Consider the following 15,753-nt stretch of genomic DNA (forward strand, 5'->3'; position numbering starts at 1 on the left):
CTTGCTCTTCCAGCTTGACTCCATGAACCAAATCCATTTGACTGGTAAATAGATGAAGCCCATTAAAACCAAAGGCATTTGCAGCCATTTGCACCATTTTTTTTTTCTCATTTTGCCCCTAAGGCATGTTTATATTCTCAGTGCTGGTTACATAGCTGCTGCCTTGGCCATCGCTGAGTTACGGAGTGCTTCCAAGAAGAAACCTAAACCTGAGTGTCCCTAGTCACATAAGCTCCTGTTAGACCTTCCCCTTCTCTCCTTTTAGTATCCTTGTGGTTATGGGTATCACAGGATGGCCGGGGTGGCCCGGCTCGGGGCTGAGTCATGATAGGCCTTGTCCCTCAGCGTGATGCACGGAGTGGTGCACGCAGCCCGTCCCTGTCTGTGCCCCGTTACAGAGGGTACAGCAGTGACAGCTGCCAGCCACGGAGCACAGACACTGTGAACACACAAACACTGCATTCACCTGCATTTGCTTCCATAGTTAAAGCACTGCAAACTTGGTGGGGACTCTCTTGTCACCATCCGGTTGGGTTGCTCCTGTTTGCCTTAAAGGAGATTGAAACTGAAACTTGCTTGTGACTAAACTGAAGGGAGAGAGATTTAAACTGCAGTGAAGGAGTTCATGCAACCTTTTCTACCAGGCTGAGTTGTTTAGATGAAGGTTAACTCTTTCAATTAAGCAAGGGTGAGTTTCCTGAAGAGCAAACTCGTCCCTTCAGCACATGCCATGGTAGCTGCAGAGCCATTGGTGTGCCTTCCACATGCAGTGGAGATGGGCAGCCTGAGCTTACCACCTGGCCTCTGGAAAACAAAGCATTGTGGCTGTGCTGGCATTGGAATTTGGGCTAGGAGCAGTGTGTCCTTGTGCAGTGCCACCAGAGAAACCTGGCTTTTGGGAGCAAATGCAAAAAAATCTGCAGGTGGTGCTGACTGCTCTGTGCCATATGGATGCAGCAGCTCATTCTGCTGCGTAGTGCCTACGTGCCAAAATGATGACATGAGGTGAAAAACAGATGGAGGGAATCACCTGGCTGTGGGGGAGTAATGCAGAGTAACAGGACCATGGCTATGACTTGTAGTGAAACTTTTGACCTTTCCTTTCTGCAGACCACATTATGTCAGCCTTGTCTGCATTCAGAGCTGCATAATTTTAGCAGTCCTGCCATGTCCTACGGGTCCATTTTTCACAGATATGGGTAAGGCAGGTACTTGCAGGACATAGACACACTCCAGGGAAGGTTTTGTCTCTGTCAGAGCCAAGCTGATGGTGCCACTGCCCTATCCCATTGCCCTTTCTCCTTCTTTCTGTACTCCTGCTTCCTCCCTTTGCCAGCTCTGAGGTTCTCTGTGCTTGGGGTGAGCAAACCACCAGCCCAGCCATGTTTGATATGCCTGGCATTTTGTGATGTGGTGGTGTGGCCATGGCTGCATACTGGTGAGGTGGGAAAGGGGCTGTTCCTCTGCTTTGAGACCCACTAAGAAAATAACTTCAGCATAAGCATCAGCATCACTTGTTGGGCAACTCTGCTACTTCTGCCTTCAAGGGTAAATAAAGGACAAGAGGAAATGACCTCAGATTACACCAGGGGATATTTATATCGGATATTAAGAAAAATGTTGTGACCAAAAGGGTTGCCAGGCATTGGAACAGGCTGCCCAGGGAAGTGGTGGAGTCACCACCCCTGGAGGGATTTAAAAGACACGTGGATGTGGTGCTTAGGGACATGGTTTAGTGGTGGCCTTGGGGAATGGTTGGACTCAATGATCATAGAGATCTTTCCCAACCCAAATGCTTCTATGGTTCTATAAATAAGGAAATAAACCCTTTGCCAGTTCCCTGTGAAGGACATTAGAGTCCTGGGTAAAAATCACTGGAGAAGTGTTAACCTCTCATTCCAGCATCGTCTGGCACCGAGCTATTCAAAGTCATGGATTAACTCCACCCATACAGGGTCAAGCTCTCCCTGGCACTACAACACCATACCCTAAATCAGTCTCTGCCTTCTGCCAGTGGGTGACACACCCTGTTGGGTGGCTCTCTGACGTGATAAAAACTAATGTGGTTGTAAGAAATGACTGCAAAGCCCCAGAATGTGTCTTCAGACAATATATTTTTTAAAAAGATAAATAAGTAGGAAGGAAAATGAAATGAAAATAATCTACTAGGTGGCAAGAATTGTTTGTAGGTGCAGTTGGGATGTTTGAAAGGCTTGTCTTCAGAGCCCAGGATAGGTGATGAGGGAAAGACATGCTTCAGGTGGGTGCCAGGGAGATGTCTCCAAAGCAGTGCCCAAGGGACAGGACATTTTCCCCAGGAAAGCATCCTGAGCATTTCTGAAAGATGATTCAGCTGGTGACAGCTTTGTACTTCTGAAAACCAGAACACACTCCAAACCCTGTGAAAAAACAGAGCTCTGCACTTGTTAAAAAGGAACATCTACTCTCATGTGCATTTTCCAACATCCTCCTTAGGCAAGAGGAATTATTTTAAAATGCTGTCGAAGAGCAAAACCAGAAGTCTGATTGCAAGTGGCATATTGAGGATATCAGCGTAAAGCTGAATCATCAAAGTGATACCAAGATGCAGCCTTAATCCTTCTTCTTTTAATGTTTAAATATGTGTCATGTTGTCTGACATTATCATTAATAGTCTGACAGCATGTGAGCAGCCGTCTTCCTCAGGAGGTTTCAGAGTTTCAGTATGTGTTTCAAAGTGTACAAGATATAAGAAGGAAGAAGGGGAGAACTTTTCTTTTTGCAGTAAAAATTCTATCGGGAGCACATTCTTTTATTGTGAAGTATTTAAACAACAACCAAAAAAAAAAAAGAAAGAAAGAAAGCAAAAGCTTGGCAGGCTAGAAGTTTCATCCAGTCCTTAATCTGAGGATAAAAAAAAAAGGGGGGGAAAAGAAAAAAAAAAGAAAAAATGTCTCTGGTTTTATAGTTCTATGAAAAATACATCTTAAAAAGCAGCAATTTGAGAATATAGGCAAGCAAGGAGAGGAAAAGTGAGGAAAGGCTGCTGAAACACGTCTATTATTAGTGAAGAGAAGAGAAATTTCTCCAGCATTAGGAAAACCCTGTAGCATTTCTAAATACCCATAAAATGTACAGTGGGAGTTGTAAGAACCCGTAAAGTTGGTGGTCTCTCATCAGTGGGGTTTTTTAAGGCTATTTGGAGACTTGGCAAATGTGCATGGGCAGGATTATAGAAGTCCTCTTGGATAATATGAAGCTGAGGAAGGATAGTGAAATGAGATAGGAAATGAACATTATTCACACACAATGTAAATTGGAGTCATATCTGTCATTAACTTAAAATTGTATTTCTTTTTAAATGCTTATTTTTTACTTGATGCAGTCAATATGCTTTTAGAGGAAAAAAGTGCTTATGATAGTCTGCAGCTTAATTTTATTCTCTTAGCCTGAATGATATTCAAGTCCCTCTCCTCTCCTCTCCTCTCCTCTCCTCTCCTCTCCCCTCCCCTCCCCTCCCCTCCCCTCCTCTCCCCTCCTCTCCTCTCCTCTCCTCTCCTCTCCTCTCCTCTCCTCTCCTCTCCTCTCCTCTCCTCTCCTCTCCTCTCCTCTCCTCTCCTCTCCTCTCCTCTCCTCTCCTCTCCTCTCCTCTCCTCTCCTCTCCTCTCCTCTCCTCTCCTCTCCTCTCCTCTCCTCTCCTCTCCTCTCCTCTCCTCTCCTCTCCTCTCCTCTCCTCTCCTCTCCTCTCCTCTCCTCTCCTCTCCTCTCCTCTCCTCTCCTCTCCTCTCCTCTCCTCTCCTCTCCTCTCCTCTCCTCAGCTGTAACAGTGATCTGATGTCTGAAAAATTCATTTTGTCAGTGTTTCTCAGCAAAGAGAAAAGGGTGAGATACTTTTGTTGCCTGTTCAGACCTCCATGGGGAGGACTTTGCTGCTGTCCTGTGGCTTTCCTGTCTATCAGAAAGAAGTGTAATGATATCCAGAGACAGAACAAATGAGGCTTGTGAGAAGAGCTGTGCAGTTGTGTTATGCCAAACATAATGGTCTTTGCAATGCAATACATAAAAGAATAGTGGAGTCTATACTGTTCGAATGGTATAAGTAAAAGCTCAACAATTTTTAAAAATGGATGTTACAGTTCAAGCTGGGAATATGATGCAGAAGTTACTGTATGAATTTATGTGGAACGCTGGGCTAAATAATCACACAGGATCCCTCTGGCCCTACCATCACTGAATCCCCAACAGGTATCTGACTTTCTGATACATAAACATACTTCTTGGTGGGAGACACTGGCTCTTTGGCAGTCTTGCAAATCAGTTTGGATGCACTCTGCTGCAGCTGGAGAGGCAATGCTGTTTAAAATGAAAAAGCCTGAAGTTCTCAGCCTAGCCCTAGTGGAAGTATTACCTTACCCCAACCAATGCCTCAGTGCCTTCCTCCAGCTAAGATGTGTCTCTAGTGACCTGTCAGAGGCTTAGCCATGCTGTGGCAGCTTAGACAGTGACCCTGGGGCCATTGAGGCCAAGGCAACTCATCCATGGACTTCAGCAAGAGCAGTGTTGGCTCTAGAATTGCTCTAGAATTGTGAGATGTATGGGAGGTTGAATAGCTGGGTAAGGACCTGCAAAAACCGCAACTCTTTCTCCATCTGTGAGCCAATGCACTGATTTATGCACAGTTGCACTGGCAGCTGGTCTGGCTTCAGCTCGATCTGACCTCATACATCATTAAAACTGGTAAAAATCCTCCCATTTATTTGCTTAGGACCTGTCTGAGGCTGGGAGGTTGTTCCTGTGGTCAGGAGAGGGGTTGTGTGTGGAGATGGACATGAGGTATAGTCCCAGCCCTGCCAAAACTCCTCTAGTGGGCTGTTCCCTGTAGTGTTCCTGGTCTCCTGGATCCTGGCAAGCAGCAGTAACGTGTCCTTCCTTGCCCCAGCCCACCTCCTCACTGTGGTCCCTGTCTCCTACAGCTCCGACAAGATGCCCAGTATCAACATTAGCTCGAACTTAATTACCCCATTGATGCCATGAAGGTTTTTTGCCTTTTCTTTTATACCCCTGTTATTCCTTTTTTACAACTTCTGTATTCCTAGTGCTTTTTGCCTACATTCTTGGACTTGTGTGTTAAGCTGAGAGACTAAACATTTTAGAAGCTTTGTAGCTAGGGATCAGCGTGCTCCAGCCCCCAAGGTCCCCTCCAGAGCACATTCTGTAAATCAAGATAGAGCCATCCAGGGGAAGGTTCCTTGGGGAGGGGGGCTCACTTGAGCCTCTCATTGGGGAATCTTTGATAGATGTGCTAATTAGTAAAACCTATAATGTTATACCAGATCTTTGGGGGGGGGGGGGGGGGGGGGGAGGGGCATTTTTTGTGGGGTGCATTTCGATGCATATGACCTGGACATGTGCACCTAAGGATCCTTAAAATAAATCCCAAGGTAAAATCCCTTTTCCCCTTCTAACTGTGTTTGAGTCTTGATTTTAAGACCAGGAAAAGGCATCACCATGTGCGCTCAGCATTCTTTAGGCTTTTCTATTTTGAAGTTTCAGGTCCCCACCCCACAAAATAAAAAGAATAAAAAAAAAAAAAAAGAAAAGAAAGAAAAAAGAGAAAAGGATGAAAAGGATGACATCTAAAGATATTAAAGTCTTACACTTTAAATTATTTTGTTTTAGAAAAAGGACAGTTGATCTTACATAGAACAGAGGTACAGGACAGTCTCTCTTTTAGTTAAAACCTATAAATTTTGGGTGGAAGTTTATTTTTGTGGGTGAGGGCAATGCAAGCATTTGTTGTCCAGATTTTTCAATGGTGGCTGTTGACTGTGGTCTGCAAGGTCCCAAGAATTCCCAGTGACTCGTAGTGGTTATGTAAAGAGAGTGCAATTAGAGGCATATTTGTTCTAAAGTCTCTGGTCAGATTCTCCAGGTGTAAAAGAGCTTTTATTGGTGAAAAGGGAAGAGTGACACTGACAGTTTCATTTACATGAGCTAATGTGCTCACATCTCCAGTGGGCTGTTCCCGCCATGGCGGAGAAATCGAGGTTTTGAGAAGGTAGAGGATACTTAGAAAGGCTCCTCTTCATGAAAGTCTTATCACCTGCTAAAGTTTATTATTTTCTTCTATTAATCATTCATCAGAAGGGCTGAATTTATTATTAGAGTATATCAATAGTGCAACTTGGTATTTTTCCACAAAATTTCATGTAGCACCTTGTCTCTGGTTCAGTTTGAACTTCATGTTGAGATACATTTCTTTGGAGGCATGTTAATGAGTAAGGACATGGAGTCCAGGGTCATGCTGCTATGACTTATCTTGAAATCATAAAATAGTAAGATTGTAAGAAACTGAAAAAAAAAAAAGTAAGAAGCACATGGAGTGCAGAGTGGTGCTACCTGTGATACATTATTCCAGCTTCTGGCAGTCAGCAGCTAAGGGATCTCCTGAGGTTGAGTTTGGATTGTGATGTGTAACAGCCCTGCTGGAGCTACCCACCACTACTGTTTTAAGCCCATTTGTACTAATTTGTAATTTTTAGTGCCCATGACAGTCCCATAACTCATTGGTGAGAGAAATGTCCTTTTTGTCTGTTCTTAACTTGCTGTCTCATAATTTCATTAGTTAGTGTCTGCCTGGCCCTTGAAGTTTTGAGAAATGGTGCACAATTATTTCCTGTTCACCTTCTGCACGGAACTCGTGACTTCACAGGCCTCTCTCAGATCCCCTCTGATGTTCTTTTCTCCCAAGATGAAGGGTTTTAGCCTTCATTCTGGCTCTTCTTGTCTGGAAACTGTTCCCCTGGGGTCTTGTTGCCCTTTCTTGCCTTTTTGTAGTTCTGCTCTATCCTGTATGAGATTGTCACGTTGGAGCTGTGTGCAAAAATTTGTGATATTGCTCTGAAGTCTTTTCCTACTAGTTTTTAATTTTCTCTTTGCTTTTTTAATTCCCACAGAGCACTAAGTTCTCATTTTTAGAAAACCATCCAGAGCAGCTCTTACACTGAAATTTTTCATAGGTTCTCACATTTGTAAAGCCAAGTGAATGGTATCACTCACATCACCATCCCTTCAGTGACACCCCCGAAGAACTTGATTTATGAGACATGACTTCCTCCTGCAGATACAACACTTGACTCTTCCCCATTACACCTTCCTCTCTGGTGTGTCTAATGTTCTTTTGTGGAATGTTTATCAGTTTGCCTTACTCAGAATCACGCTTGTCTGGAAACTTTTTCATTTTGCATCACCTTTACTGCTTCTATTCTTTGGGCATAGGCTGATTTAAACAGCAGGCTGGCTCTGCACCATGGATAACCATTCAGCAATTTCCTCTTTGGATTTCCATAGAGCTCTTGGGTGAATGCTGTCTGGTCTTGCAGGTTGGTCTTACTCACTTTATCAGTTTGTTTGAAAACCTTTTCTACTGACGCTTCAGTTTGAGGTATCTCTTCAGATGTGTTCTTGGGCAGGAAAGGCTGCAGTGTGGGGTGCATGCTCAGTATTTATTTGACTTTGCTATCATGAGATAATGTGTCTTGAGTGCTCATCTATCACATATTGATCATCTATCAGTCTGAACAGCTGTCTGGAAAACTACTTGCTTTGGAAGTGTTTGAGGCAGCTTTTGTTACTAACTTTCAGGGGTTTAGAAAATTGCTCTTCAGAAGGTTTTTTAATAGATTTATATTGACTTTTAACATTGGCTTACCTGTGTGCATGTTTCTTCCATATTCCATTTTTGAACACTTCATTCCCATACTTTGCTTCTGATAGTCTTTATTCTGTTGTTCACTCTACCAACATTCAGGTACTGTTTAAATAAAGTCTGTGAGTCCTGAAACCATTTGACTCCTAACTTTCCCTTTCAACTTCCTTTCAGTACAACTCCTCAGTTTTGTGTTACTGCCTGTCAGCATCCTGAAAGTAGAGGAAAAAGCTCAATTACTTAAAATATGAAAGATGTGACTGGTAACCAATACATCAGTTTAATGCAGGACTTGGGTTAGTACTAGTCAGTAAATGTCTTCCTACATTTAATATGATATAAAATACAACACCAGCCAAAAATTCAAGGCAGTTCTGCAATACAGTTTCTCCACTTTGGCATCCTAACATGTTTCACAGCACATAAATGCATACTCTGTGGGCATTATCAACTTTCTGACAGTTTGGTCGGTGAACTTCTCACTTCTATACTGATCAGGGCCCTGGTGAACACGTACCAAAAAAATACAGGGAAAGAGAAATTAGACTGAGGGTCTCAGCAAGGTGGCCAGGATTGGGCATTCACTCAAAAGAAGTGAATGAGAACAAATGTGGTCAATGGATACGAATTTGAAGAATCCAGTAGTCTGGAAAAGCGAGATAACAGGCCAGAAATTTGGCCAAAATATATCTAGGAACTCTTTCAAGAAGAAAATAAAAGTTTAGCCTGGCATTAAGTTGAAGATTGGGAAGAGCAATGACACAGAGGAGGACCCAGGACAAGGACAGATGGAATGGGAATGAAGTCAGGGAGATGTGAATCAGGGATAAGAGAGGTCATACTCAGTAGGTACAATCACAACCCAGAAGGGTGGTGAGGAGCAGAAGGCAATGAAAAGGATTTGTTGAACAGTGACTGTTTGAGGCAAACCTGCAATCAAACCTTCAAGAAAAGTCACAGGTGCTTAAGCACTCCTTTTTTTCCCCCCCCCCGGCTTCAGACCTCAAAACTGAGGCAGAAATCAGCACTGGTATGGGAAATATTTTGGGATACAGCCAGAGAGGACATGAGAGACAGTGACACAGAGACTTCAGGTTCCAACTCTGAAAATGGGCTGTGAGTAGTCCCTCGCTGTACTTGCCTATGTTTGTGAAACACGTTGATATTCACGGTATCAGTGGTGTCACCCAAAGCAAAAATAGCAACAGAGCTAACACATATGAGTTTGAGTAATAGCTTATCAGTGATATTTCTGGGCTTCTCTAAATGTAATGAGACCAACCTTTTCCTAGGTGTCCAGATGTTTTGTTGGAATGTGTTCGCTGCTGGTTGAGTGCTTGTTCAAAGGAGGAACACCTTCCAGCAAAGCTGTAGAAAGCAGTTTTCTAAATAAGTCTTGCACTTTTAGGCATGATCCAAAACTATCTTTCCATTGGTCTTCAGAGGCTTTTGGATTAAGCCTCATATGCAGATTTGCCAGTGCTCTCAGATAAAAAACAGTGAAGGATATTAAGTGCCAGATGGCATTAAGTGGTTTTTATTGGGTTTGGAGGTAACACAGAAACCCTAAACTGAATGGACCCAGAAATTCTGGCTGCTGAAGTGTGATTCCCCATCTGTACTGAACATCAAGGTGGCTCAACTAAAGGTCAGAGACCCACATTACCATTCTCTGTTCCACTGGTGGCTTATAAAATATTTTAGGATGCACTGAGTGGGCTGTATAGGAACAGACTGACTAGTTTAGCAGATGTCAGCACTAGAAGAATGTCTGCCATGATCTGGTGTCTTGTCCTTTGATAGCTGTTCAAAGAGCAGGCAGGAAATTGCACTGCTGAGAAATAAATTGGATATTAGCACACCAGAAAGAGTTGATAATGTTTCTCTTTGTGATACTGGGGCTGAGCTGATCAGAAAGCCAACCTTAGCTGCCCTGAAACAGGAGCCTAGTGAAATATGTGCTGTGGACCTGACTCCAGTTTTCATGTCGACATTTTTATTCCTGTGCTTTCCACCCACCTTTGAGCAGAACCAAACATGATGCACAGTCAAACAAGACATTGAGGCTCTTTAATTTTCACATTCACCTTAACTTAAAACCATTTTCCTGCTACTGATTGCTCCTAATGACATTCAGAGCCCCTGATACATTCCTGAGATAGTAATTTGCTTTATAATCTGCAAATATATCACGATAAGTATCAAACCTGGTCACAATCAAGGTGGAAATGGGATGGGAGCAAAGCATAGAGTCATTATGAGGATCTATTGCTGAGCTTACCTGGAAGGGACGGTAAAAAAGATTTCTCTGTTTAAAGGTCCAGATGTCAGTGTTCCAAATGATATTTAAAATAGGTAATGTGCACTGCAAAAGAGCATTTCCAGGGCTGCTCCAGAATGTTTACCTCTCAAATGTTTTCTGTCAGAAAATGCCTTTATGGATTAAGCAATTCTTTTCCTTGAGAAGTGTCTGTTTTCAACATGAAATTTCAGATGTTTACTGAAGTTGTATATCTAGAAGCAGAAAGTTTATTTTTAGCAGTTTCTATTTATTTTAAGTAAAAGCCAGAATTTCTGTGAGAGAAGAAAACTCAATTTTCAGACCAACTGTAGTCCATTCAGTCTTCCAGATGGAGAAGAGCCCGAAGAATGTAATTTTGAGGTGTCAAGCTCTGTATGAATACTGGAAACTCTTAGTTGGGTCCTGTCTGTCACAAAACTTCACTGCCTGCCATGGGAGAGACTGAAGAAAAACAGGACATGGACGAAGCCTCTAATAATAATTTCTGACAAGCTCCTAAAACTTGTCAGAGCTGAAATCATGCATACATGTTAAATGTATGACTGCCTTTAGTGTGAAATATTTTCACTCATGAAGGCTCTTGGAGAAGTTGGTTGAGTCCCATTCTTGATGGTGGAGACTTGATGGGTCTCCACAATTTGCCTTGCTCTTCTGTCTTAAACTCCAGATGCTTGCTGCTGCTGATGCTCAGCCAACTCACCCTCTTCAGTGCCAAATCCCATGAGGGCTGGATGAACCAGAAAATTCGTTTGGCAAGGTCGACACTGAAGGAATTTGAGAGTATCTTTCTCTTTGGAGAGAAGGGTTTGTGTAAGGTGCAAGGCCATGTGGTGTCTGTGGGTAAGGGGAAAGCCAGTTCTGCAACAGACAGAAGTGTTTTGCACATCCTCATATGATGCTGGAAGTGTTATTTGGGACTGCTCAGTCACAAATCCTGGGGCAATTCAGGATTCTATGTTCCTTCAAGGGCTCCTTGTGGGAGCTGGGCCTTCAACCTTGAGGTTTACTGTTGAGATTTACCTGAGAGAATGACTGCTCCTTTTCCCTGTCACCTCTGCTGCTTCAAACACTTCCAGCCCCACAGAACTGCCCCCCAGGGTAGGCCATGGGGTCCCAACCCAGCGCTGACACTGCGCCCGGTGCCCACAGCGTGGGGTACGTGTCTCCAGGCATGGCACATTTGAAGTACTCAGGGTCATTGTTTGATCATTTGGTTCCACAAACAATCCCGCTCCCTCTGCAGGAGGAACTATCCTGTTTTCCATCAGTTGATTTTGGATCTTCCCACTGTGAAGAGATCCAAGCAGTGAAGAGCTTCTTAATCAGAGCTGTTCTGGATAAACTGACCCACGGGGTAGAGGCTGTTGCTGCTGAAAGGCTCTGCATAAAAAGGAGAGGTTTAGTTTCTCCTGGGGTGGGTGCACAGCCTCTGTTTTGCTGTTGAATTCCCACGTGCCACGGAGGGACCCTCCTTTGTGCTGCTGCTCCAGAGGCTGAGAAGGCAGCACCTCTTGGCTCTGCCTTGTGCAATCGTCTTGGCCACTGACGTGTTGGATCTCTGGGGGGAACAGCTAGAAGTGATGTGGGAAGCTCAAACCTGAAGTCATCCTTCCCTGCTTGCCAGAATGAATCATTAAATCATTTGCTTTTACAGGCTGTGGCCAACTGTAAGCACCCGTGGAAAGGGAGAATTCACTCTCCTTCTGCCTCTGCAGCCACACAGGGCCAGATCCTAGCCTGGTGCCAGTGGCTTAACACTAATGATATTCATTCTTTTCAAAACTAAGGAAAAAGTGGGTTTTGTTTGTTTATTTAGTTTTTTTCCCCCTCAAATATGGTCTCACCCAAAATTTCTTCAAGGTCTTTTATAAAGTGCTATTTGGGAGAGGCCAAGAACAACTCTTGATGTGTCTGAGCATCTCTCCAGAGATTTCTCCCACTTGCCCACCCTGGCAACGTAGGGTAAGAAGGACAGAAAGAACAAGAAGGAAGTATCTGCATGCAAAGAGGAATTCCCCGTGTAATGCAGAGGATCTTTCCTCTCTGGCACCTGATGGTCTGCCAGGAAATGTTCTGTGTCCACTGAAGATGAAGCTGGGCTGCCACAGCTGGCTATGGGTGAGCTAAAGCTGTCAGACCTGGTTTTGCTTTCTGTTAAATGATCCTTCTGGCAATGAGAAGGAGGAACTTGTTGAGAAGATAATTTTGTTTAGATTCAACAACTTTCCTAAGCACAAGTTCCTTCAGAAAATCCAAAGATGATGGCAAGCAAAGGCTTTGGTTGATTCTCTCATGTCCCATTTTTGGGTGGAAACAGCGTGATTCTTTTTCTCTCAATTACTGAGACAGCCTTCTTTAATGCCAGCCTGCAAAGGTGGAAAGCTACAACAGCGACAAAGCAAAGAAATACCCCAGCAGGCTATAGACACTGAAACACAGAAAAATGGCTTGAGGTGTAGAATAACCACAACTGGCACATGACTTATGGATTACACCCGTCATATGATCAGCCCTTAGCTAGTTATAAATATTATATTAGATGTATTAGTGAAACCAGATGAGTTGCAACCAGTCCAAAATGTGGTGAGCCTGTGGCCTGAAATAAAGAGAGATGAAGCACAATGCTTTGGCATTAAAAATCATCTTTATGCAAGAACCAAGAACTGATGAGGAAAAAGAGGAAAAGTCACATAGCCGTCTATGCTGTGCACATGATGCTTGGGAAATCATTTTTCTATGTCTCAAGGCACCAAAATCTATTTCCTAAGAGTCTGCAGTCCATGTTGGACGTTTCGTCCTGATGTTAATTAGCTCTGTTAATTAGTCAGATTGCTCTTATTTTGGGTCAGCAGTGAAAGGAGAGAGATAATGTGAAGGCCATAGCCCATTGCATGTTTCCTGCAAAGGGGCTGGACATAGTAGGACTTTTCTCTGGATGCGCAAGGATTGCTTGGGGCTGGTGCTCAAGTTGCTGTGGAGGGGGTGGTAAAATAGGTAAATGCAGCTTTCTCCAGCAATGCCTCCTTCCCTGGCCCCTTCAGATACTATCCCCCATGTCTGAGATGGTTTTAGCCCCCAAATACTCAGTGCCTGCTGCAGCTCTTGCCTTTGGGTACTAAACACATTTCACATCTCATGTTAGTTGTCCCTGTGTTAGCTCTTCTCTCAGAAATCTGTGCTGGTCTCATCTTTGCTTGGAGGATCCCAAACATTCAGCAGTTGCATCAGGAGACCTTTAGAGCCCCATCAGCTCAAGGGGCTGGACCAGGAGCACCAGGAGCACTGGGCATCCCATGATCGGGGGCGGCCGGAGGCGGTGGAGCCGGGCTGGCCTCACACACCGACTCCCGACGAGGAGCAAGCATCGGGTGCATTAGCACTTGCATCAGTCCCGGCTGCAGCAGAGCCCCGGGGTTACCAGCGGGGAGGCTGGTTCATCCCCGTGCCCGCGGACGGGGCGGTCAGCGATCCGGCATCAGAGCGCTGCGGCCGGCTGTTCATAGCCGGGCGGCTCGGGGTCGCGCAGGTGCACAGCCAGCCCCGTGTGACAGCCCGCAGCCCGCGCAGCTGACAAAATATGCCCGGCATCTGGCACTGTCCTTGTGTCTGGGCCTCCAGGCTGGCATGCCAGCCCCGCGCAGCCGGTGCCTCCCAGCGCGGCCAGGGCTGGATCCTTACACAAACACACCGGGGCGGCTGGAGGGGAGCCGTGCCAGGGACGGATTTGGCCCTGTCGTGCAAAGCAGCTCTCGGTCGTGCCTCCAGTCCTGTTTGTGAGGTCCTCACGAACCTCGCCTGTGCCTGCACCTCGCCTGCTTCCAGCGTCCTTCCCCCAGCCAAATGTGAGTCACCCACCTGGTCCTCTAGAGATGCCGTGCTCTCCAGCTGGTCCCCAGGCAGGTCCCTCTGCCTGCTCTTGTCCCCTCTCCAGTCCTACTGAGAGGCTCATGGAGGTGCTGGGACTTGCAGGCTTGGTGGGGACTGGTTGCATCCATCCTGCCCAAGCCATCGTGGGGAAATTACCTGGCAGCTTCTCCTCAGCCCCCACTGCGAGGTCGAGCTGCTGGGTTAGATGACTTTAGGCTGTGCCCTTTAGGCTTTGGTGGGTTGTTGAGGGCTGTACACACTTGCAGCAATACATGGATACAAATGACTAATAATAGGAAAGCATGTGCTGGGTCTATGTCCACTCCTTTCCGTCCCAAAAAGGAATGGGCTCTCTCCAAGAGCCCTAACCTTGTCTTGAAAGCCAGGTCAACATGCTTTGCTGATGAGGTGGCCTGAATTTCATCTCCCTCATATCACTTTTGGTTCTTGGCAGACATGAGAGTCCGTTGCTTATAATACAACTTACCTCTTTAAAAGGGCTGTTCATCTGAAAGGCCTTTAAAAAGAAGCCAAGATAATTATTTCCGTGTTCCAGATGGGGAAACTGAGGTATAGGAAACTAAACTGATTTCCCCAAGTTACACAATAGCACTGAGGCAGGAGAAGCAAAGGGCTCAGTCCTGCCCATCTTCATTGGCTACCCTGGCTTGATCTGCAGCCTTGGAGCACAGGGTTGGGTGGAAGAACTCACTGTGACATTTATCTTTTGGGCTGATTGAGTGTGTCCTCACTTTGCTTCCTCACTGCCCATCAATGCTCCCTTGGACCACACTGAGGGTGTTCCTGGGAAGAAGGAGGCACTTGCAGGCAATTAAATGACAAGGTTGAATGGACAACTACAGCACCTAGAGCAGTTGTATGGGCTGGACATGCCAGTATGATACTTTTTACGAGGATTAATCATGTGGAAAAGAAGTTGGTGAAATGTTTTTTTTTCTCCAAGACATTGTCAGGAACTTGTGTGTTTTGTTAAATAATGGTTAAAGGTACTTTACAATGAAACCAAATAATTGTCACTGTTTTGCTGTGCATACACTTTGGGTGAGACTGTCTCTTTCTTAAGACTAAAAAAAAACACAGCAAGGAAAAGAAAAAGTTACAATATCCATTTTACAGTAGCAGGATCTGGGGAAAGGGGATTCTTTTCAAGATCACGCAAGAAACTGGTGACTGACATGGGAATGCAATCTGTTTTAAATAAAGCCTTGGTCCAGTGATCTAATGACAAGCTCTTGTTCCAAGTATAAATCTTAATAAGATGAAAAGGGGTGCAAAAAAGGAGAGTGATGGAGGCTTGAATGCTGAGGACATTTTAGTTCATTCTCCCCCAGAGCTGGATCAAGATCCAAAACCAGGATGAAGATGTAAAAAGAAAGGTGTTGATGGAGAGACAAGAGTGATCAATTTAAAACCATTTTTGCCTGACCAATGACTCTGGAAACCAGAAGTGGGGGAAAAAAGCTGCATTTCAGGTGGGCATTGTGTCCTGAGCTGACATTGCCGTTCAAAGCCTGATGGTCTTTGGACTTGGGTGAGCTGATGGCTGTGTCACTGGGCACCATGGCACAACAGTGCAAGGGCAGCGGCCAGGTCAGGAGACGTCAGAAGAGCACAGGTTCAGACCCTGCTTAAGAAACCCCTCAGGGATCCCTACCTGCTGGCCATAGCTGTGGTTTGCCTCCAAGCATCTGTACTTTCTCTCCAATTTATTTGATTGATAAGATTTGTCTTTGCAGTAGTTTGCCTCTCCTCCTTCTGCAGCGTCACTTTCCTTGGGTGGCTTTGCCCTGTGGAGTGGTGACATTGTGGTAGAAGATGGGTGGCTGCTGCTGTTTAACTGTGACAATGCTTCAGAGTGGGATTGAGCCCTGCAAGT

The 15,753-nt window shown here is 45.0% G+C and overlaps 1 long non-coding RNA gene across 1 annotated transcript; it reads right to left on the reverse strand.

Annotated features, from left to right (window-relative positions):
- Positions 1 to 6,569: 6,569 nt before the first annotated feature.
- LOC125326463 lies at positions 6,570 to 14,097 on the reverse strand. The gene is made up of 2 exons (XR_007203824.1): positions 13,845 to 14,097; positions 6,570 to 7,899 (listed from the first exon to the last, which is right to left on the reverse strand). It is a non-coding gene; the product is annotated as an uncharacterized LOC125326463 (long non-coding RNA).
- Positions 14,098 to 15,753: the final 1,656 nt, after the last annotated feature.

The sequence above is a fragment of the Corvus hawaiiensis genome, chromosome 5 (genome assembly GCF_020740725.1).
Source record: "Corvus hawaiiensis isolate bCorHaw1 chromosome 5, bCorHaw1.pri.cur, whole genome shotgun sequence".
NCBI classification, from domain to species: domain Eukaryota; kingdom Metazoa; phylum Chordata; class Aves; order Passeriformes; family Corvidae; genus Corvus; species Corvus hawaiiensis.